Raw genomic sequence first — 21,158 nt, 5'->3', positions numbered from 1 at the left:
GCCTCATTCAGGGACGAGTACCTTTTCCTCAGGGTTTCATTGTGACAAGCAAACATGCAGAATACACGATCTAGGTAGGATTATTCCTTTTAGCAAATTAATAAATCCCTAAATGTATACCTGCAAGCAGAATGTATACCGGCTAGCTAGCATAAAAAGTAACATGTTCAAAACAGCAGTTTTTAGACATATTAGTAGCCTATAATCAACAACACCTCTTTCAAGCAGCGTAATTTATTGTTACTGTATGGATGTAAAACTGAAGATCTGCCTTTATTAAGTATCGTCCAAATTAATGTAAACATTAGAAACTAATTTGATTAATATTGTACAAGTGAATAAGCCTCCTTAGAGACAGTCAAAAATTGCCTTTGCCGACTATATTTCAAGTCGTCAAGGCGGGGTATTGGGTAAAGTTTTCAACCAGCAATAATCACACCTCGGATAAACCTCATTGGTTACGATATTGCCACTGCGCAAAGATACATACGACCGGCAAAGACTGTTGCCTCATTCAGGGACGAGTACCTTTTCCTCAGGGTTTCATTGTGACAAGCAAACATGCAGAATACACGATCTAGGTAGGATTATTCCTTTTAGCAAATTAATAAATCCCTAAATGTATACCTGCAAGCAGAATGTATACCTGCTAGCTAGCATAAAAAGTAACATGTTCAAAACAGCAGTTTTTAGACATATTAGTAGCCTATAATCAACGACACCTCTTTCAAGCAGCGTAATTTATTGTTACTGTAGGGATGTAAAACTGAAGATCTGCCTTTATTAAGTATCGTCCAAATTAATGTAAACATTAGAAACTAATTTGATTAATATTGTACAAGTGAATAAGCCTCCTTAGAGACAGTCAAAAATTGCCTTTGCCGACTATATTTCAAGTCGTCAAGGCGGGGTATTGGGTAAAGTTTTCAACCAGCAATAATCACACCTCGGATAAACCTCATTGTTTACGATATTGCCACTGCGCAAAGATACATACGACCGGCAAAGACTGTTGCCTCATTCAGGGACGTGAACCTTTTCCTCAGGGTTTCATTGTGACAAGCAAACATGCAGAATACACGATCTAGGTAGGATTATTCCTTTAAGCAAATTAATAAATCCCTAAATGTATACCTGCAAGCAGAATGTATACCTGCTAGCTAGCATAAAAAGTAACATGTATATTATTCAAAACAGCAGTTTTTACACATATTAGTAGCCTATCATCAACGACACCTCTTTCAAGGAACGTAATTTATTGTTACTGTATGGATGTAAAACTGAAGATCTGCCTTTATTAAGTATCGTCCAAATTAATGTAAACATTAGAAACTAATTTGCTTAATATTGTACAAGTGAATAAGCCTCCTTAGAGACCATCAAAAATTGCCTTTGCCGACTATATTTCAAGTCGTCAAGGCGGGGTATTGGGTAAAGTTTTCAACCAGCAATAATCACACCTCGGATAAACCTCATTGGTTACGATATTGCCACTGCGCAAAGATACATACAACCGGCAAAGACTGTTGCCTCATTCAGGGACGTGAACCTTTTCCTCAGGGTTTCATTGTGACAAGCAAACATGCAGAATACACGATCTAGGTAGGATTATTCCTTTTAGCAAATTAATAAATCCCTAAATGTATACCTGCAAGCAGAATGTATACCGGCTAGCTAGCATAAAAAGTAACATGTTCAAAACAGCAGTTTTTAGACATATTAGTAGCCTATAATCAACGACACCTCTTTCAAGCAGCGTAATTTATTGTTACTGTATGGATGTAAAACTGAAGATCTGCCTTTATTAAGTATCGTCCAAATTAATGTAAACATTAGAAACTAATTTGATTAATATTGTACAAGTGAATAAGCCTCCTTAGAGACAGTCAAAAATTGCCTTTGCCGACTATATTTCAAGTCGTCAAGGCGGGGTATTGGGTAAAGTTTTCAACCAGCAATAATCACACCTCGGATAAACCTCATTGGTTACGATATTGCCACTGCGCAAAGATACATACGACCGGCAAAGACTGTTGCCTCATTCAGGGACGTGTACCTTTTCCTCAGGGTTTCATTGTGACAAGCAAACATGCAGAATACACGATCTAAGTAGGATTATTCCTTTAAGCAAATTAATAAATCCCTAAATGTATACCTGCAAGCAGAATGTATACCTGCTAGCTAGCATAAAAAGTAACATGTTCAAAACAGCAGTTTTTAGACATATTAGTAGCCTATAATCAACGACACCTCTTTCAAGCAGGTTAATTTATTGTTACTGTAGGGATGTAAAACTGAAGATCTGCCTTTATTAAGTATCGCCCAAATTAATGTAAACATTAGAAACTAATTTGATTAATATTGTACAAGTGAATAAGCCTCCTTAGAGACCGTCAAAAATTGCCTTTGCCGACTATATTTCAAGTCGTCAAGGCGGGGTATTGGGTAAAGTTTTCAACCAGCAATAATCACACCTCGGATAAACCTCATTGGTTACGATATTGCCACTGCGCAAAGATACATACGACCGGCAAAGACTGTTGACTCATTCAGGGACGAGTACCTTTTCCTCAGGGTTTCATTGTGACAAGCAAACATGCAGAATACACGATCTAGGTAGGATTATTCCTTTTAGCAAATTAATAAATCCCTAAAAGTATACCTGCAAGCAGAATGTATACCTGCTAGCTAGCATAAAAAGTAACATGTTCAAAACAGCAGTTTTTACACATATTAGTAGCCTATCATCAACGACACCTCTTTCAAGCAGCGTAATTTATTGTGACTGTATGGATGTAAAACTGAAGATCTGCCTTTATTAAGTATTGTCCAAATTAATGCAAACATTAGAAACTAATTTGATTAATATTGTACAAGTGAATAAGCCTCCTTAGAGACCGTCAAAAATTGCCTTTGCCGACTATATTTCAAGTCGTCAAGGCGGGGTATTGGGTAAAGTTTTCAACCAGCAATAATCACACCTCGGATAAACCTCATTGGTTACGATATTGCCACTGCGCAAAGATACATACGACCGGCAAAGACTGTTGACTCATTCAGGGACGAGTACCTTTTCCTCAGGGTTTCATTGTGACAAGCAAACATGCAGAATACACGATCTAGGTAGGATTATTCCTTTTAGCAAATTAATAAATCCCTAAATGTATACCTGCAAGCAGAATGTATACCTGCTAGCTAGCATAAAAAGTAACATGTTCAAAACAGCGGTTTTTACACATATTAGTAGCCTATCATCAACGACACCTCTTTCAAGCAGCGTAATTTATTGTGACTGTATGGATGTAAAACTGAAGATCTGCCTTTATTAAGTATTGTCCAAATTAATGCAAACATTAGAAACTAATTTGATTAATATTGTACAAGTGAATAAGCCTCCTTAGAGACCGTCAAAAATTGCCTTTGCCGACTATATTTCAAGTCGTCAAGGCGGGGTATTGGGTAAAGTTTTCAACCAGCAATAATCACACCTCGGATAAACCTCATTGGTTACGATATTGCCACTGCGCAAAGATACATACGACCGGCAAAGACTGTTGACTCATTCAGGGACGAGTACCTTTTCCTCAGGGTTTCATTGTGACAAGCAAACATGCAGAATACACGATCTAGGTAGGATTATTCCTTTTAGCAAATTAATAAATCCCTAAAAGTATACCTGCAAGCAGAATGTATACCTGCTAGCTAGCATAAAAAGTAACATGTTCAAAACAGCAGTTTTTACACATATTAGTAGCCTATCATCAACGACACCTCTTTCAAGCAGCGTAATTTATTGTGACTGTATGGATGTAAAACTGAAGATCTGCCTTTATTAAGTATTGTCCAAATTAATGCAAACATTAGAAACTAATTTGATTAATATTGTACAAGTGAATAAGCCTCCTTAGAGACCGTCAAAAATTGCCTTTGCCGACTATATTTCAAGTCGTCAAGGCGGGGTATTGGGTAAAGTTTTCAACCAGCAATAATCACACCTCGGATAAACCTCATTGGTTACGATATTGCCACTGCGCAAAGATACATACGACCGGCAAAGACTGTTGACTCATTCAGGGACGAGTACCTTTTCCTCAGGGTTTCATTGTGACAAGCAAACATGCAGAATACACGATCTAGGTAGGATTATTCCTTTTAGCAAATTAATAAATCCCTAAATGTATACCTGCAAGCAGAATGTATACCTGCTAGCTAGCATAAAAAGTAACATGTATATTATTCAAAACAGCAGTTTTTACACATATTAGTAGCCTATCATCAACGACACCTCTTTCAAGCAACGTAATTTATTGTTACTGTATGGATGTAAAACTGAAGATCTGCCTTTATTAAGTATCGCCCAAATTAATGTAAACATTAGAAACTAATTTGATTAATATTGTACAAGTGAATAAGCCTCCTTAGAGACCGTCAAAAATTGCCTTTGCCGACTATATTTCAAGTCGTCAAGGCGGGGTATTGGGTAAAGTTTTCAACCAGCAATAATCACACCTCGGATAAACCTCATTGGTTACGATATTGCCACTGCGCAAAGATACATACGACCGGCAAAGACTGTTGACTCATTCAGGGACGAGTACCTTTTCCTCAGGGTTTAATTGTGACAAGCAAACATGCAGAATACACGATCTAGGTAGGATTATTCCTTTTAGCAAATTAATAAATCCCTAAATGTATACCTGCAAGCAGAATGTATACCTGCTAGCTAGCATAAAAAGTAACATGTATATTATTCAAAACAGCAGTTTTTACACATATTAGTAGCCTATCATCAACGACACCTCTTTCAAGCAGCGTAATTTATTGTTACTGTATGGATGTCAAACTGAAGATCTGCCTTTATTAAGTATTGTCCAAATTAATGTAAACATTAGAAGCTAATTTGATTAATATTGTACAAGTGAATAAGCCTCCTTAGAGACCGTCAAAAATGCCTTTGCCGACTATATTTCAAGTCGTCAAGGCGGGGTATTGGGTAAAGTTTTCAACCAGCAATAATCACACCTCGGATAAACCTCATTGGTTACGATATTGCCACTGCGCAAAGATACATACGACCGGCAAAGACTGTTGACTCATTCAGGGACGAGTACCTTTTCCTCAGGGTTTCATTGTGACAAGCAAACATGCAGAATACACGATCTAGGTAGGATTATTCCTTTTAGCAAATTAATAAATCCCTAAATGTATACCTGCAAGCAGAATGTATACCTGCTAGCTAGCATAAAAAGTAACATGTTCAAAACAGCAGTTTTTACACATATTAGTAGCCTATCATCAACGACACCTCTTTCAAGCAGCGTAATTTATTGTGACTGTATGGATGTAAAACTGAATATCTGCCTTTATTAAGTATCGTCCAAATTAATGTAAACATTAGAAACTAATTTGATTAATATTGTACAAGTGAATAAGCCTCCTTAGAGGCCGTCAAAAATTGCCTTTGCCGACTATATTTCAAGTCGTCAAGGCGGGGTATTGGGTAAAGTTTTCAACCAGCAATAATCACACCTCGGATAAACCTCATTGGTTACGATATTGCCACTGCACAAAGATACATACGACCGGCAAAGACTGTTGACTCATTCAGGGACGAGTACCTTTTCCTCAGGGTTTCATTTGGCGCTTTTGCATTAGTCTCACTTCTCCCCGGTTCTACCCGCTATGGCCCCGTTTTGCGCTTTCGCACTAGGGCTGAGACGTGTAGAGCCACTCCAAGTCGGTACTTTTTTCTGTAACCATTTCAGCCAGGTTCTTTGCGGGCTGAGAAGGGACTATTTCTGAGGTCACCACCCTCCTCGCCACTGATTGGTCGGGGGGCGGGGGCGTCACCACCCTCCGCGCCTCTGATTGGTCGGGGGGCGGGGCCGTCAGACGTTTGAATCAGGAAGCGGGAGTCAAAGCGAGGCGACCCGCGGCGATTTTATTATAAAGCACAAAACGTCTGTTTGGTGATCCAACTCTGAGGTGCAGATGTTCATAAACCTGGTGGCTGTCGAGAAAAAATTAAAAAAGCGATGTAGACGGGCTGTTTTACTCTCAGCCGCTCCGGCTCCAGCTGATTTCTGATCAGCGCTGACGTGAACAAAGGTGTTGCGCAATCGAGTACGTCACAGCAGCTTCACCCAAACCTGCCCGCTTCTCCCCTGGCAGTGCGAAAACACACAGTGGAACCGTGTAAAGCCGCGCCGAGCCGAGTCGGGCCAAGTAAGTCCTAGTGCAAAAGCGGCAATTGTGACAAGCAAACATGCAGAATACACGATCTAGGTAGGATTATTCCTTTTAGCAAATTAATAAATCCCTAAATGTATACCTGCAAGCAGAATGTATACCTGCTAGCTAGCATAAAAAGTAACTTGTTCAAAACAGCAGTTTTTACACATATTAGTAGCCTATCATCAACGACACCTCTTTCAAGCAACGTAATTTATTGTTACTGTATGGATGTAAAACTGAAGATCTGCCTTTATTAAGTATCGCCCAAATTAATGTAAACATTAGAAACTAATTTGATTAATATTGTACAAGTGAATAAGCCTCCTTAGAGACCGTCAAAAATTGCCTTTGCCGACTATATTTCAAGTCGTCAAGGCGGGGTATTGGGTAAAGTTTTCAACCAGCAATAATCACACCTCGGATAAACCTCATTGGTTACGATATTGCCACTGCGCAAAGATACATACAACCGGCAAAGACTGTTGACTCATTCAGGGACGAGTACCTTTTCCTCAGGGTTTCATTGTGACAAGCAAACATGCAGAATACACGATCTAGGTAGGATTATTCCTTTTAGCAAATTAATAAATCCCTAAATGTATACCTGCAAGCAGAATGTATACCTGCTAGCTAGCATAAAAAGTAACATGTATATTATTCAAAACAGCAGTTTTTACACATATTAGTAGCCTATCATCAACGACACCTCTTTCAAGCAGCGTAATTTATTGTGACTGTATGGATGTAAAACTGAAGATCTGCCTTTATTAAGTATTGTCCAAATTAATGCAAACATTAGAAACTAATTTGATTAATATTGTACAAGTGAATAAGCCTCCTTAGAGACCTTCAAAAATTGCCTTTGCCGACTATATTTCAAGTCGTCAAGGCGGGGTATTGGGTAAAGTTTTCAACCAGCAATAATCACACCTCGGATAAACCTCATTGGTTACGATATTGCCACTGCGCAAAGATACATACGACCGGCAAAGACTGTTGACTCATTCAGGGACGAGTACCTTTTCCTCAGGGTTTCATTGTGACAAGCAAACATGCAGAATACACGATCTAGGTAGGATTATTCCTTTTAGCAAATTAATAAATCCCTAAATGTATACCTGCAAGCAGAATGTATACCTGCTAGCTAGCATAAAAAGTAACATGTTCAAAACAGCGGTTTTTACACATATTAGTAGCCTATCATCAACGACACCTCTTTCAAGCAGCGTAATTTATTGTGACTGTATGGATGTAAAACTGAAGATCTGCCTTTATTAAGTATTGTCCAAATTAATGCAAACATTAGAAACTAATTTGATTAATATTGTACAAGTGAATAAGCCTCCTTAGAGACCGTCAAAAATTGCCTTTGCCGACTATATTTCAAGTCGTCAAGGCGGGGTATTGGGTAAAGTTTTCAACCAGCAATAATCACACCTCGGATAAACCTCATTGGTTACGATATTGCCACTGCGCAAAGATACATACGACCGGCAAAGACTGTTGACTCATTCAGGGACGAGTACCTTTTCCTCAGGGTTTCATTGTGACAAGCAAACATGCAGAATACACGATCTAGGTAGGATTATTCCTTTTAGCAAATTAATAAATCCCTAAATGTATACCTGCAAGCAGAATGTATACCTGCTAGCTAGCATAAAAAGTAACATGTATATTATTCAAAACAGCAGTTTTTACACATATTAGTAGCCTATCATCAGCGACACCTCTTTCAAGCAACGTAATTTATTGTTACTGTATGGATGTACAACTGAAGATCTGCCTTTATTAAGTATCGCCCAAATTAATGTAAACATTAGAAACTAGATTGATTAATATTGTACAAGTGAATAAGCCTCCTTAGAGACCGTCAAAAATTGCCTTTGCCGACTATATTTCAAGTCGTCAAGGCGGGGTATTGGGTAAAGTTTTCAACCAGCAATAATCACACCTCGGATAAACCTCATTGGTTACGATATTGCCACTGCGCAAAGATACATACGACCGGCAAAGACTGTTGACTCATTCAGGGACGAGTACCTTTTCCTCAGGGTTTCATTGTGACAAGCAAACATGCAGAATACACGATCTAGGTAGGATTATTCCTTTTAGCAAATTAATAAATCCCTAAATGTATACCTGCAAGCAGAATGTATACCTGCTAGCTAGCATAAAAAGTAACATGTATATTATTCAAAACAGCAGTTTTTACACATATTAGTAGCCTATCATCAACGACACCTCTTTCAAGCAACGTAATTTATTGTTACTGTATGGATGTAAAACTGAAGATCTGCCTTTATTAAGTATCGCCCAAATTAATGTAAACATTAGAAACTAATTTGATTAATATTGTACAAGTGAATAAGCCTCCTTAGAGACCGTCAAAAATTGCCTTTGCCGACTATATTTCAAGTCGTCAAGGCGGGGTATTGGGTAAAGTTTTCAACCAGCAATAATCACACCTCGGATAAACCTCATTGGTTACGATATTGCCACTGCGCAAAGATACATACGACCGGCAAAGACTGTTGACTCATTCAGGGACGAGTACCTTTTCCTCAGGGTTTCATTGTGACAAGCAAACATGCAGAATACACGATCTAGGTAGGATTATTCCTTTTAGCAAATTAATAAATCCCTAAATGTATACCTGCAAGCAGAATGTATACCTGCTAGCTAGCATAAAAAGTAACATGTTCAAAACAGCGGTTTTTACACATATTAGTAGCCTATCATCAACGACACCTCTTTCAAGCAGCGTAATTTATTGTGACTGTATGGATGTAAAACTGAAGATCTGCCTTTATTAAGTATTGTCCAAATTAATGCAAACATTAGAAACTAATTTGATTAATATTGTACAAGTGAATAAGCCTCCTTAGAGACCGTCAAAAATTGCCTTTGCCGACTATATTTCAAGTCGTCAAGGCGGGGTATTGGGTAAAGTTTTCAACCAGCAATAATCACACCTCGGATAAACCTCATTGGTTACGATATTGCCACTGCGCAAAGATACATACGACCGGCAAAGACTGTTGACTCATTCAGGGACGAGTACCTTTTCCTCAGGGTTTCATTGTGACAAGCAAACATGCAGAATACACGATCTAGGTAGGATTATTCCTTTTAGCAAATTAATAAATCCCTAAATGTATACCTGCAAGCAGAATGTATACCTGCTAGCTAGCATAAAAAGTAACATGTATATTATTCAAAACAGCAGTTTTTACACATATTAGTAGCCTATCATCAGCGACACCTCTTTCAAGCAACGTAATTTATTGTTACTGTATGGATGTACAACTGAAGATCTGCCTTTATTAAGTATCGCCCAAATTAATGTAAACATTAGAAACTAGATTGATTAATATTGTACAAGTGAATAAGCCTCCTTAGAGACCGTCAAAAATTGCCTTTGCCGACTATATTTCAAGTCGTCAAGGCGGGGTATTGGGTAAAGTTTTCAACCAGCAATAATCACACCTCGGATAAACCTCATTGGTTACGATATTGCCACTGCGCAAAGATACATACGACCGGCAAAGACTGTTGACTCATTCAGGGACGAGTACCTTTTCCTCAGGGTTTCATTGTGACAAGCAAACATGCAGAATACACGATCTAGGTAGGATTATTCCTTTTAGCAAATTAATAAATCCCTAAATGTATACCTGCAAGCAGAATGTATACCTGCTAGCTAGCATAAAAAGTAACATGTATATTATTCAAAACAGCAGTTTTTACACATATTAGTAGCCTATCATCAACGACACCTCTTTCAAGCAACGTAATTTATTGTTACTGTATGGATGTAAAACTGAAGATCTGCCTTTATTAAGTATCGCCCAAATTAATGTAAACATTAGAAACTAATTTGATTAATATTGTACAAGTGAATAAGCCTCCTTAGAGACCGTCAAAAATTGCCTTTGCCGACTATATTTCAAGTCGTCAAGGCGGGGTATTGGGTAAAGTTTTCAACCAGCAATAATCACACCTCGGATAAACCTCATTGGTTACGATATTGCCACTGCGCAAAGATACATACGACCGGCAAAGACTGTTGACTCATTCAGGGACGAGTACCTTTTCCTCAGGGTTTCATTGTGACAAGCAAACATGCAGAATACACGATCTAGGTAGGATTATTCCTTTTAGCAAATTAATAAATCCCTAAATGTATACCTGCAAGCAGAATGTATACCTGCTAGCTAGCATAAAAAGTAACATGTATATTATTCAAAACAGCAGTTTTTACACATATTAGTAGCCTATCATCAACGACACCTCTTTCAAGCAACGTAATTTATTGTTACTGTATGGATGTAAAACTGAAGATCTGCCTTTATTAAGTATCGCCCAAATTAATGTAAACATTAGAAACTAATTTGATTAATATTGTACAAGTGAATAAGCCTCCTTAGAGACCGTCAAAAATTGCCTTTGCCGACTATATTTCAAGTCGTCAAGGCGGGGTATTGGGTAAAGTTTTCAACCAGCAATAATCACACCTCGGATAAACCTCATTGGTTACGATATTGCCACTGCGCAAAGATACATACGACTGGCAAAGACTGTTGACTCATTCAGGGACGAGTACCTTTTCCTCAGGGTTTCATTGTGACAAGCAAACATGCAGAATACACGATCTAGGTAGGATTATTCCTTTTAGCAAATTAATAAATCCCTAAAAGTATACCTGCAAGCAGAATGTATACCTGCTAGCTAGCATAAAAAGTAACATGTTCAAAACAGCAGTTTTTACACATATTAGTAGCCTATCATCAACGACACCTCTTTCAAGCAGCGTAATTTATTGTGACTGTATGGATGTAAAACTGAAGATCTGCCTTTATTAAGTATTGTCCAAATTAATGCAAACATTAGAAACTAATTTGATTAATATTGTACAAGTGAATAAGCCTCCTTAGAGACCGTCAAAAATTGCCTTTGCCGACTATATTTCAAGTCGTCAAGGCGGGGTATTGGGTAAAGTTTTCAACCAGCAATAATCACACCTCGGATAAACCTCATTGGTTACGATATTGCCACTGCGCAAAGATACATACGACCGGCAAAGACTGTTGACTCATTCAGGGACGAGTACCTTTTCCTCAGGGTTTCATTGTGACAAGCAAACATGCAGAATACACGATCTAGGTAGGATTATTCCTTTTAGCAAATTAATAAATCCCTAAAAGTATACCTGCAAGCAGAATGTATACCTGCTAGCTAGCATAAAAAGTAACATGTTCAAAACAGCAGTTTTTACACATATTAGTAGCCTATCATCAACGACACCTCTTTCAAGCAGCGTAATTTATTGTGACTGTATGGATGTAAAACTGAAGATCTGCCTTTATTAAGTATTGTCCAAATTAATGCAAACATTAGAAACTAATTTGATTAATATTGTACAAGTGAATAAGCCTCCTTAGAGACCGTCAAAAATTGCCTTTGCCGACTATATTTCAAGTCGTCAAGGCGGGGTATTGGGTAAAGTTTTCAACCAGCAATAATCACACCTCGGATAAACCTCATTGGTTACGATATTGCCACTGCGCAAAGATACATACGACCGGCAAAGACTGTTGACTCATTCAGGGACGAGTACCTTTTCCTCAGGGTTTCATTGTGACAAGCAAACATGCAGAATACACGATCTAGGTAGGATTATTCCTTTTAGCAAATTAATAAATCCCTAAATGTATACCTGCAAGCAGAATGTATACCTGCTAGCTAGCATAAAAAGTAACATGTATATTATTCAAAACAGCAGTTTTTACACATATTAGTAGCCTATCATCAACGACACCTCTTTCAAGCAACGTAATTTATTGTTACTGTATGGATGTAAAACTGTAGATCTGCCTTTATTAAGTATCGCCCAAATTAATGTAAACATTAGAAACTAATTTGATTAATATTGTACAAGTAAATAAGCCTCCTTAGAGACCGTCAAAAATTGCCTTTGCCGACTATATTTCAAGTCGTCAAGGCGGGGTATTGGGTAAAGTTTTCAACCAGCAATAATCACACCTCGGATAAACCTCATTGGTTACGATATTGCCACTGCGCAAAGATACATACGACCGGCAAAGACTGTTGACTCATTCAGGGACGAGTACCTTTTCCTCAGGGTTTCATTGTGACAAGCAAACATGCAGAATACACGATCTAGGTAGGATTATTCCTTTTAGCAAATTAATAAATCCCTAAATGTATACCTGCAAGCAGAATGTATACCTGCTAGCTAGCATAAAAAGTAACATGTTCAAAACAGCAGTTTTTACACATATTAGTAGCCTATCATCAACGACACCTCTTTCAAGCAGCGTAATTTATTGTGACTGTATGGATGTAAAACTGAAGATCTGCCTTTATTAAGTATTGTCCAAATTAATGCAAACATTAGAAACTAATTTGATTAATATTGTACAAGTGAATAAGCCTCCTTAGAGACCGTCAAAAATTGCCTTTGCCGACTATATTTCAAGTCGTCAAGGCGGGGTATTGGGTAAAGTTTTCAACCAGCAATAATCACACCTCGGATAAACCTCATTGGTTACGATATTGCCACTGCGCAAAGATACATACGACCGGCAAAGACTGTTGACTCATTCAGGGACGAGTACCTTTTCCTCAGGGTTTCATTGTGACAAGCAAACATGCAGAATACACGATCTAGGTAGGATTATTCCTTTTAGCAAATTAATAAATCCCTAAATGTATACCTGCAAGCAGAATGTATACCTGCTAGCTAGCATAAAAAGTAACATGTATATTATTCAAAACAGCAGTTTTTACACATATTAGTAGCCTATCATCAACGACACCTCTTTCAAGCAGCGTAATTTATTGTTACTGTATGGATGTAAAACTGAAGATCTGCCTTTATTAAGTATCGTCCAAATTAATGTAAACATTAGAAGCTAATTTGATTAATATTGTACAAGTAAATAAGCCTCCTTAGAGACCGTCAAAAATTGCCTTTGCCGACTATATTTCAAGCCGTCAAGGCGGGGTATTGGGTAAAGTTTTCAACCAGCAATAATCACACCTCGGATAAACCTCATTGGTTACGATATTGCCACTGCGCAAAGATACATACGACTGGCAAAGACTGTTGCCTCATTCAGGGACGTGTACCTTTTCCTCAGGGTTTCATTGTGACAAGCAAACATGCATAATACACGATCTAGGTAGGATTATTCCTTTTAGCAAATTAATAAATCCCTAAATGTATACCTGCAAGCAGAATGTATACCTGCTAGCTAGCATAAAAAGTAACTTGTTCAAAACAGCAGTTTTTACACATATTAGTAGCCTATCATCAACGACACCTCTTTCAAGCAGCGTAATTTATTGTTACTGTATGGATGTAAAACTGAAGATCTGCCTTTATTAAGTATCGTCCAAATTAATGTAAACATTAGAAACTAATTTGATTAATATTGTACAAGTAAATAAGCCTCCTTAGAGACCGTCAAAAATTGCCTTTGCCGACTATATTTCAAGTCGTCAAGGCGGGGTATTGGGTAAAGTTTTCAACCAGCAATAATCACACCTCGGATAAACCTCATTGGTTACGATATTGCCACTGCGCAAAGATACATACGACCGGCAAAGACTGTTGCCTCATTCAGGGACGTGTACCTTTTCCTCAGGGTTTCATTTTGACAAGCAAACATGCAGAATACACGGTCTAGGTAGGATTATTCCTTTTAGCAAATTAATAAATCCCTAAATGTATACCTGCTAGCTAGCATAAAAAGTAACATACTATTCAAAACAGCAGTTTTTACACATATTAGTAGCCTATCATCAACGACACCTCTTTCAAGCAGCGTAATTTATTGTTACTGTATGGATGTAAAACTGAAGATCTGCCTTTATTAAGTATCGTCCAAATTAATGTAAACATTATAAACTAATTTGATTAATATTGTACAAATGAATAAGCCTCCTTAGAGACCGTCAAAAATTGCCTTTGCCGACTATATTTCAAGTCGTCAAGGCGGGGTATTGGGTAAAGTTTTCAACCAGCAATAATCACACCTCGGATAAACCTCATTGGTTATGATATTGCCACTGCGCAAAGATACATACGACCGGCAAAGACTGTTGCCTCATTCAGGGACGTGTACCTTTTCCTCATGGTTTCATTGTGACAAGCAAACATGCATAATACACGATCTAGGTAGGATTATTCCTTTTAGCAAATTAATAAATCCCTAAATGTATACCTGCAAGCAGAATGTATACCTGCTAGCTAGCATAAAAAGTAACATGTTCAAAACAGCAGTTTTTACACATATTAGTAGCCTATCATCAACGACACCTCTTTCAAGCAGCGTAATTTATTGTTACTGTATGGATGTAAAACTGAAGATCTGCCTTTATTAAGTATCGTCCAAATTAATGTAAACATTAGAAACTAATTTGATTAATATTGTACAAGTGAATAAGCCTCCTTAGAGACCGTCAAAAATTGCCTTTGCCGACTATATTTCAAGTCGTCAAGGCGGGGTATTGGGTAAAGTTTTCAACCAGCAATAATCACACCTCGGATAAACCTCATTGGTTACGATATTGCCACTGCACAAAGATACATACGACCGGCAAAGACTGTTGACTCATTCAGGGACGAGTACCTTTTCCTCAGGGTTTCATTGTGACAAGCAAACATGCAGAATACACGATCTAGGTAGGATTATTCCTTTTAGCAAATTAATAAATCCCTAAATGTATACCTGCAAGCAGAATGTATACCTGCTAGCTAGCATAAAAAGTAACATGTTCAAAACAGCAGTTTTTACACATATTAGTAGCCTATCATCAACGACACCTCTTTCAAGCAGCGTAATTTATTGTTACTGTATGGATGTAAAACTGAAGATCTGCCTTTATTAAGTATCGTCCAAATTAAAGTAAACATTAGAAACTAATTTGATTAATATTGTACAAGTGAATAAGCCTCCTTAGAGACCGTCAAAAATTGCCTTTGCCGACTATATTTCAAGTCGTCAAGGCAGGGTATTGGGTAAAGTTTTCAACCAGCAATAATCACACCTCGGATAAACCTCATTGGTTACGATATTGCCACTGCACAAAGATACATACGACCGGCAAAGACTGTTGACTCATTCAGGGACGAGTACCTTTTCCTCAGGGTTTCATTGTGACAAGCAAACATGCAGAATACACGATCTAGGTAGGATTATTCCTTTTAGCAAATTAATAAATCCCTAAATGTATACCTGCAAGCAGAATGTATACCTGCTAGCTAGCATAAAAAGTAACATGTTCAAAACAGCAGTTTTTACACATATTAGTAGCCTATCATCAACGACACCTCTTTCAAGCAGCGTAATTTATTGTTACTGTATGGATGTAAAACTGAAGATCTGCCTTTATTAAGTATCGTCCAAATTAATGTAAACATTAGAAACTAATTTGATTAATATTGTACAAGTGAATAAGCCTCCTTAGAGACCGTCAAAAATTGCCTTTGCCGACTATATTTCAAGTCGTCAAGGCGGGGTATTGGGTAAAGTTTTCAACCAGCAATAATCACACCTCGGATAAACCTCATTGGTTACGATATTGCCACTGCGCAAAGTTACATACGACCGGCAAAGACTGTTGCCTCATTCAGGGAGGCGAGTAGTAGACGAGTATATATATATATATTAGTATCATCAAAGACACCTAGCTAGCTAGCATAAAAAGTAACATGTATATTATTCAAAACAGCAGTTTTTACACATATTAGTAGCCTATCATCAACGACACCTCTTTCAAGCAGCATAACTTATTGTTACTGTATGGATGTAAAACTGAAGATTTGCCTTTTTATTGCCTTCTATTGCATGCACTTATGACAAGATGATCACATGATGATGTCTTTTTGGACGTAGCTGTCCTCTATTAAGGGGACTGTTGGGATGGGCGAAAAAAATTCTAGCAGTGGCATGGCAGCACTTGTGTCCAACTGGACTGACAGCAGTCTGACCAGCACTGATCCAGCTGGACCCTCCTATGTGATTTCTTGCTTGTGTTTATTTTCTAAGATGTAAGTCGCTTTGGATAAAAACGACTGCTAAATGACAGTAGTAGTAGTAGTAGTAGTAGAAGTAGTACCGTATTTTCACGACCATTCGGCGCACCGTGTGAAAAGGCGCACCCTCAGTTTTGTGTGTCATTTTTGGATTTTAAACACACATACGGCACACCGACCCAAAAGGCGCAGTCTACAGACACGGAGCTGCACACGCGCACGCCGCAAAACACACACACCCGCTGCAGAACACACACACAAGAGTGCTTATTTAAAAATAGAGCGGGAGAAAAACTTAGTTTGATATTTTATTTCACTTTTCACATCAATCAAACCCTTCAAAGGTTCATCTTCTGTTTCCGCATTAAAGAATTTAAAAAAACCACCGGGTCGCCGCACATAAACCTGTCTCAGCCACTCGATCATCTCTTCATCCATCCAGCCCTTTTCATTTCACTCTGGCTGGAAAAGTCTCTTTAGGCAACGCTTTTCTTTTAAAAATCACCATAGCCGGCAGTTTCTGTCCATCAGCGTGGCAGGCAAGCACAAGAGTAAATCAACTTTTCATACCCCGTTGTGCTGCGGATCCCGACCGCGGTGGTCCCGGGTCCTGCTCCGCTCCCCCACGCTGGTCCCACGTCCCGGGTCCCGCTCCGCTCCCCCACGCTGGTCCCACGTCCCGGGTCCCGCTCCGCTCCCCCACGCTGGTCCCGCGTCCCGGGTCCCGGTCCGCTCCCCCGCGCTGGTCCCCGTTAACTCCACCGCGGGATTCACCTAACGTGAGCGGCACCTCGTCCATGTCGGGGATGTCTCAGCTGCAGAATGAGCGGAAGCACTCCATCTTTTCCATATAATCCGCCGGGCGCTGCTGCTGCGCTGGCCCCGTTTCATGAAGCGAAAGCACCAAGACGGACCTCCATGAAAATGTTCAATTTTCATTTCTTCCGCCTGTGCTTCACACACCCCCTTCTCCCTTTACCGTTCTCATGGTGGCCGTCCATCTTACATTACTGTAATACAGGTAATAGATACGGTGCACCGTTTCATTGGGCGCGGCACATTTAAAAAAAAAAGAAAAGAATTTTATGTGCGCCTTATGGTCACGAAAATACGGTAGATGAAAACAGGCTACTAGTTCCAGGTGGCACCAACTGATTGTTATACTGACGCAAAGCCTATATTATCTCTCGGTAGGTGTTCTGCAATTGTTAAATGTAAAATCAATTATTTAACTATTTTGAAAAAAATTTTAAATTAAAAAAATTGCATTTTACTTGACTCGAGTCAAGAGTAAGCAAGAATAACTAATACTCAAAGTATTATTGATGCTAAATTTAACTGATTCTATAAGTGCAAATATCATTATTATGCCATATAAATAATTAATATTGATTTATATAAGTATCACAGGGATAAAAAAAATGAAGTTATTGCAACTAAATTCCACAATTTTTAATAAAAAATATAATATTTTAGCATTCAGATGTGAAAGAAAAACATGATAGTAGTATTGGCATAATTGTGTCAATCTGACAATTAGATGCTTGTTGGATAAACTTAAACTCTTATTAGCATTACTTAAAAATTATTGCCTCAATTTTTTAAAGCCAGTACACTTTTGTTTTGGACTGTAAGTTTTTTCATGCCTTGAAAATGACCCCAAATCATTTACCCTCCACTGTTTTGATTGCTTAACACCTCCTCTTAGGACACAGGTCATTTGTGCAGAGGTCTTGTGGTTTGTTAAGATGTAGTTTAGTGAATCTCAGTCATGCTTCCATGTTCTCTTTAGACAGAAGAAGCTTTCTCCTAGCAACCCTTCCAAACAAAGCCACATTTGTCCAGTCCTCTTTTAGGTACACCATCATGGATTTTCTGATTTAATATGCTTAGTGAAGCCTGCAGGGTCTGAGATGAAGCTGGTCAAAAATACAGCCAAGGGTCTGTTTGGTGTGCTAGTCTGAGCTCTTGGACTTCTACAAGAAATGTATGCTCAGAGCCGGTAATTATGTTCTTAAGGGCTTACCAAGGGCAGTTTCTGTTCAAATTTCCATTTGCAATTGAACACAAAGAAACTGCTCTCCAATACGAAAAAGCAGGTGGAGTGGAGTGGCTCCTTCCATCCCCTAACCAGTCACTATTAATCACGAATAAAGAAAGGTCTAGGAGGAGAATTGTGGCGCTGTAATCGTGTCATGTTTTGGCTGAAGCACATATAAATATAATTGTACTGTATGTTAATAATGTTTTTTTTTTTTTCTTTCAAGCGGGCTTAATGTGTCATGTTAACCACAGTTTTCATCTTTTCAGGTTAGACTGAAGCCTAATGAATCATATTATCTTATTGATCTGTCTTCTTATGGTTTGAATTGTAGAAATAGTGCCATCCGCAAATAGTTGCATGTGACAATGTGCATCAATTCACATCTTCCTCAGCTAATCCCTGTTCCTTTGGTTGGTGAAAATTCGAGACCAGTATTTTACATGAAACAAGTAAAATGTAAAGAACAGATTTTCTTTCTTGCTGCTTTTCAGTCACCTTCCATCTTGCAGTCTGGTCCACACCAAATTTTGTAAAAAAGATGCCTGTTGGATGCGTCATATGATGTGAAGCTAAATTTAGAATGAAAGCATGGTGGATATGAAGACCAATAAAAACATGACTTATTTATCATAGTGCAAAAGAGTAGATGTGGCAGATTTCCTGGCATCTAAACCCTGCTGCACTTTTAGTGGCAGTGCCAAGTACAAGCTGGTGCATGGGCTCATGGCCTCATACTCGCATGTCAACAACATGCGTATTGTGACTTCCACTAAATTGAGATATTTTTATTGAAATAAATCACGGTCAGCCTCCGCTTTAAGTTGGTGCTCACCTGCCAGCTCATAAGAAGTGTTTGAACTTACTACTATCTATCCTCTCAGAGGAAAAACATATTTTCAATCTGGGGCAAAATCATACAAAACTCAAACTGCAGCACTGTTTCATCTTTGTCTGTGCCCTGTTATAGAGATGAAAACTCACTTCATCACTTAGGGTGGAGTGATATGTTGAGGGACTGGAGTGCATACAGCATTAGAAAACACCCTCAGAAAAGCTGATCAGTGTCCCCCAGGAAATCATGCCATTCTGCGCTCAGTCTGCAACACAACACACAAACTATCAAGACTATTGTAAAACTAAATCTGTAATCTTATATCCAAAGAGGACCTATTATGCCATGTACATGGCTTCGTTTTGATTTTTAGCTCCTATTTGACAGCTAGAAACATCTGGTTGCACAGAAAACTAGATTTGTCAAACTCTGAAAGTGACTATTTTGGTGCTAATGGGAGCCAGCTGATCGAGACAGGAGGAGAGTGTGTGGTTATAGTGGTTCACGAGGTTCGAGGGGTTGTCAGGAGTCAAGGGAGGGGAGGCGGACATGTGTCTGGTGAGGAAGCTGAGAGAGCAGAGGGGGAGATGGATTTGATGTTTCTGAAGGTTATGTTGAGTTTATTTTTGGGGTTGGGGATGGGGATGTCGATGTCCATGGTGATTGCCAGATGGTCGGAGATGTTGAGGTTGAGGCTGGAGAGCTTATGTATTGTGAGGCCGGAGGAGCAGACAAGATCCAACATGTGACCGCGGATGTGGGTGGGGAAGTTGATGTGTTGTGTGAAGTTGAGGCATTGTAGCAGGTCAAAACATATGTAACAAGGTGGTATCACTATGATTACATTTGTCACAGGTTGGAGTTATGCCGGGATACATGTTAGCCAACTTAGTGTTAGACACGTGAGATCTGTGAACTACCTTAAATTGGAGTAAGCAGAGTCCAGCACAAATTGAGGATTTATGTATTCATAAGTCCCATTGGTCATCAGGAATGTGTCCCAAGTCCTGTTCCCAGGCCGCCCTGATCTTGTCTATTGGTGGGCATTTCAGCATTGAAATGATACTATAAAGTTTGGACAGGGCACCTCTAGAAAGTGGGTCTGTCACATCCGCTCCAGCTCCATACCTGCCTCACTCACCTGCCAGCTCCGCCTCCTCATGTAATTATGGTTTCTCCCGCCTTTCACATCTGCAATCAGCCCTGGGCTGCTACTTCAGCACTCCACTCCCAGCCAGTCACTGCCAGATTGTTCTTGTGTCATGCCTGACTTTCCAGCGTTTTTCCCCGGACTGATCACCTGTTGCCGACCCTGCCTGTCCCCGACCTGTTCACCTGTCTCCGTCCTGGTAATCACCTCAGCCTTCTGTCCCCGACCACGAGTTCTGCCTGAGCGTCTCTGGTTTCTGTTTGCCTGCTCCCTGGGCTGCCTGGCAATTCCTCTGACTGACTGGCGTTTCAGTTCCTGTGTTCCGGCTTCCAGATATAGTCAGCGTTCACACCAGTTGTTTTCTGGTATTTGCTCTCCTGCCACTCTGAGCGTTACCACGATCCTGAGGACTGAACTCTGCTCTATTGCTTGCTGTGAGGTTGGCTTTAATAAAGACTTTTACTGAACACATCCTTGTCAGTGTCGAAGGATAGGAATGTAGCAATTGGGTTAGCAATGGGTACTGAGGGGAAACCAGGCAAGTTCGAACAAACATACTATCTGACCTGTAAATAATGAAACAAATGTGTTTTTGGGTAGACTTTATTTCTCAGTCAATAGATTAAAGAAAATAAAACGGCCATCCTGAAACATGTTTGCAAACGACTTGATACCCCATGTGAACCAGAAAGCAATATAACAAATATTTGTAGGCCAGTAATAGTAACAGAAATCAGGGAGCCCCATACCGCAATCTCTTTTGGGTCTCTGAAGTAGGGCTTTACTCATTCACGGCCTCTTACCCTGCCATATGTATGAGGAACTAACTGAATAT

At 39.1% G+C, this 21,158-nt stretch overlaps 30 non-coding genes across 30 annotated transcripts; all 30 read right to left on the bottom strand.

Annotated features, from left to right (window-relative positions):
- Positions 1-343: 343 nt before the first annotated feature.
- LOC133449644 (U4 spliceosomal RNA) lies at positions 344-484 on the bottom strand. The gene has a single exon (XR_009783085.1). It is a non-coding gene; the product is annotated as a U4 spliceosomal RNA (small nuclear RNA).
- Positions 485-850: 366 nt separating this feature from the next.
- LOC133449655 (U4 spliceosomal RNA) lies at positions 851-991 on the bottom strand. The gene has a single exon (XR_009783095.1). It is a non-coding gene; the product is annotated as a U4 spliceosomal RNA (small nuclear RNA).
- Positions 992-1,364: 373 nt separating this feature from the next.
- On the bottom strand, positions 1,365-1,505 carry LOC133449642 (U4 spliceosomal RNA). Its single transcript, XR_009783083.1, has one exon. It is a non-coding gene; the product is annotated as a U4 spliceosomal RNA (small nuclear RNA).
- A 366-nt stretch (positions 1,506-1,871) lies between these two features.
- LOC133449643 (U4 spliceosomal RNA) lies at positions 1,872-2,012 on the bottom strand. The gene has a single exon (XR_009783084.1). It is a non-coding gene; the product is annotated as a U4 spliceosomal RNA (small nuclear RNA).
- Positions 2,013-2,378: 366 nt separating this feature from the next.
- On the bottom strand, positions 2,379-2,519 carry LOC133449640 (U4 spliceosomal RNA). The gene has a single exon (XR_009783081.1). It is a non-coding gene; the product is annotated as a U4 spliceosomal RNA (small nuclear RNA).
- Positions 2,520-2,885: 366 nt separating this feature from the next.
- Positions 2,886-3,026, bottom strand: LOC133449639 (U4 spliceosomal RNA). Its single transcript, XR_009783080.1, has one exon. It is a non-coding gene; the product is annotated as a U4 spliceosomal RNA (small nuclear RNA).
- A 366-nt stretch (positions 3,027-3,392) lies between these two features.
- LOC133449636 (U4 spliceosomal RNA) lies at positions 3,393-3,533 on the bottom strand. Its single transcript, XR_009783078.1, has one exon. It is a non-coding gene; the product is annotated as a U4 spliceosomal RNA (small nuclear RNA).
- Positions 3,534-3,899: 366 nt separating this feature from the next.
- LOC133449635 (U4 spliceosomal RNA) lies at positions 3,900-4,040 on the bottom strand. Its single transcript, XR_009783077.1, has one exon. It is a non-coding gene; the product is annotated as a U4 spliceosomal RNA (small nuclear RNA).
- Positions 4,041-4,413: 373 nt separating this feature from the next.
- LOC133449634 (U4 spliceosomal RNA) lies at positions 4,414-4,554 on the bottom strand. The gene has a single exon (XR_009783076.1). It is a non-coding gene; the product is annotated as a U4 spliceosomal RNA (small nuclear RNA).
- A 373-nt stretch (positions 4,555-4,927) lies between these two features.
- On the bottom strand, positions 4,928-5,067 carry LOC133449656 (U4 spliceosomal RNA). The gene has a single exon (XR_009783096.1). It is a non-coding gene; the product is annotated as a U4 spliceosomal RNA (small nuclear RNA).
- A 366-nt stretch (positions 5,068-5,433) lies between these two features.
- Positions 5,434-5,574, bottom strand: LOC133449615 (U4 spliceosomal RNA). Its single transcript, XR_009783058.1, has one exon. It is a non-coding gene; the product is annotated as a U4 spliceosomal RNA (small nuclear RNA).
- Positions 5,575-6,554: 980 nt separating this feature from the next.
- LOC133449633 (U4 spliceosomal RNA) lies at positions 6,555-6,695 on the bottom strand. The gene has a single exon (XR_009783075.1). It is a non-coding gene; the product is annotated as a U4 spliceosomal RNA (small nuclear RNA).
- Positions 6,696-7,068: 373 nt separating this feature from the next.
- Positions 7,069-7,209, bottom strand: LOC133449616 (U4 spliceosomal RNA). Its single transcript, XR_009783059.1, has one exon. It is a non-coding gene; the product is annotated as a U4 spliceosomal RNA (small nuclear RNA).
- Positions 7,210-7,575: 366 nt separating this feature from the next.
- LOC133449632 (U4 spliceosomal RNA) lies at positions 7,576-7,716 on the bottom strand. Its single transcript, XR_009783074.1, has one exon. It is a non-coding gene; the product is annotated as a U4 spliceosomal RNA (small nuclear RNA).
- Positions 7,717-8,089: 373 nt separating this feature from the next.
- LOC133449631 (U4 spliceosomal RNA) lies at positions 8,090-8,230 on the bottom strand. The gene has a single exon (XR_009783073.1). It is a non-coding gene; the product is annotated as a U4 spliceosomal RNA (small nuclear RNA).
- Positions 8,231-8,603: 373 nt separating this feature from the next.
- LOC133449630 (U4 spliceosomal RNA) lies at positions 8,604-8,744 on the bottom strand. The gene has a single exon (XR_009783072.1). It is a non-coding gene; the product is annotated as a U4 spliceosomal RNA (small nuclear RNA).
- A 366-nt stretch (positions 8,745-9,110) lies between these two features.
- Positions 9,111-9,251, bottom strand: LOC133449629 (U4 spliceosomal RNA). Its single transcript, XR_009783071.1, has one exon. It is a non-coding gene; the product is annotated as a U4 spliceosomal RNA (small nuclear RNA).
- Positions 9,252-9,624: 373 nt separating this feature from the next.
- On the bottom strand, positions 9,625-9,765 carry LOC133449628 (U4 spliceosomal RNA). Its single transcript, XR_009783070.1, has one exon. It is a non-coding gene; the product is annotated as a U4 spliceosomal RNA (small nuclear RNA).
- A 373-nt stretch (positions 9,766-10,138) lies between these two features.
- Positions 10,139-10,279, bottom strand: LOC133449627 (U4 spliceosomal RNA). The gene has a single exon (XR_009783069.1). It is a non-coding gene; the product is annotated as a U4 spliceosomal RNA (small nuclear RNA).
- A 373-nt stretch (positions 10,280-10,652) lies between these two features.
- LOC133449625 (U4 spliceosomal RNA) lies at positions 10,653-10,793 on the bottom strand. Its single transcript, XR_009783067.1, has one exon. It is a non-coding gene; the product is annotated as a U4 spliceosomal RNA (small nuclear RNA).
- A 366-nt stretch (positions 10,794-11,159) lies between these two features.
- Positions 11,160-11,300, bottom strand: LOC133449624 (U4 spliceosomal RNA). The gene has a single exon (XR_009783066.1). It is a non-coding gene; the product is annotated as a U4 spliceosomal RNA (small nuclear RNA).
- Positions 11,301-11,666: 366 nt separating this feature from the next.
- On the bottom strand, positions 11,667-11,807 carry LOC133449623 (U4 spliceosomal RNA). Its single transcript, XR_009783065.1, has one exon. It is a non-coding gene; the product is annotated as a U4 spliceosomal RNA (small nuclear RNA).
- A 373-nt stretch (positions 11,808-12,180) lies between these two features.
- LOC133449622 (U4 spliceosomal RNA) lies at positions 12,181-12,321 on the bottom strand. Its single transcript, XR_009783064.1, has one exon. It is a non-coding gene; the product is annotated as a U4 spliceosomal RNA (small nuclear RNA).
- Positions 12,322-12,687: 366 nt separating this feature from the next.
- On the bottom strand, positions 12,688-12,828 carry LOC133449620 (U4 spliceosomal RNA). The gene has a single exon (XR_009783063.1). It is a non-coding gene; the product is annotated as a U4 spliceosomal RNA (small nuclear RNA).
- A 373-nt stretch (positions 12,829-13,201) lies between these two features.
- LOC133449648 (U4 spliceosomal RNA) lies at positions 13,202-13,342 on the bottom strand. Its single transcript, XR_009783089.1, has one exon. It is a non-coding gene; the product is annotated as a U4 spliceosomal RNA (small nuclear RNA).
- A 366-nt stretch (positions 13,343-13,708) lies between these two features.
- LOC133449619 (U4 spliceosomal RNA) lies at positions 13,709-13,849 on the bottom strand. The gene has a single exon (XR_009783062.1). It is a non-coding gene; the product is annotated as a U4 spliceosomal RNA (small nuclear RNA).
- A 350-nt stretch (positions 13,850-14,199) lies between these two features.
- LOC133449617 (U4 spliceosomal RNA) lies at positions 14,200-14,340 on the bottom strand. Its single transcript, XR_009783060.1, has one exon. It is a non-coding gene; the product is annotated as a U4 spliceosomal RNA (small nuclear RNA).
- A 366-nt stretch (positions 14,341-14,706) lies between these two features.
- LOC133449618 (U4 spliceosomal RNA) lies at positions 14,707-14,847 on the bottom strand. Its single transcript, XR_009783061.1, has one exon. It is a non-coding gene; the product is annotated as a U4 spliceosomal RNA (small nuclear RNA).
- Positions 14,848-15,213: 366 nt separating this feature from the next.
- Positions 15,214-15,354, bottom strand: LOC133449651 (U4 spliceosomal RNA). Its single transcript, XR_009783092.1, has one exon. It is a non-coding gene; the product is annotated as a U4 spliceosomal RNA (small nuclear RNA).
- Positions 15,355-15,720: 366 nt separating this feature from the next.
- LOC133449650 (U4 spliceosomal RNA) lies at positions 15,721-15,861 on the bottom strand. Its single transcript, XR_009783091.1, has one exon. It is a non-coding gene; the product is annotated as a U4 spliceosomal RNA (small nuclear RNA).
- Between the last annotated feature and the right edge of the window lie 5,297 nt (positions 15,862-21,158).

Source organism: Cololabis saira, chromosome 8 (assembly GCF_033807715.1).
Source record: "Cololabis saira isolate AMF1-May2022 chromosome 8, fColSai1.1, whole genome shotgun sequence".
In the NCBI taxonomy this organism is placed as follows: domain Eukaryota; kingdom Metazoa; phylum Chordata; class Actinopteri; order Beloniformes; family Belonidae; genus Cololabis; species Cololabis saira.
Note: the sequence above shows the minus strand (reverse complement) of the source record. Positions and strands in the feature narration are given on the sequence as shown.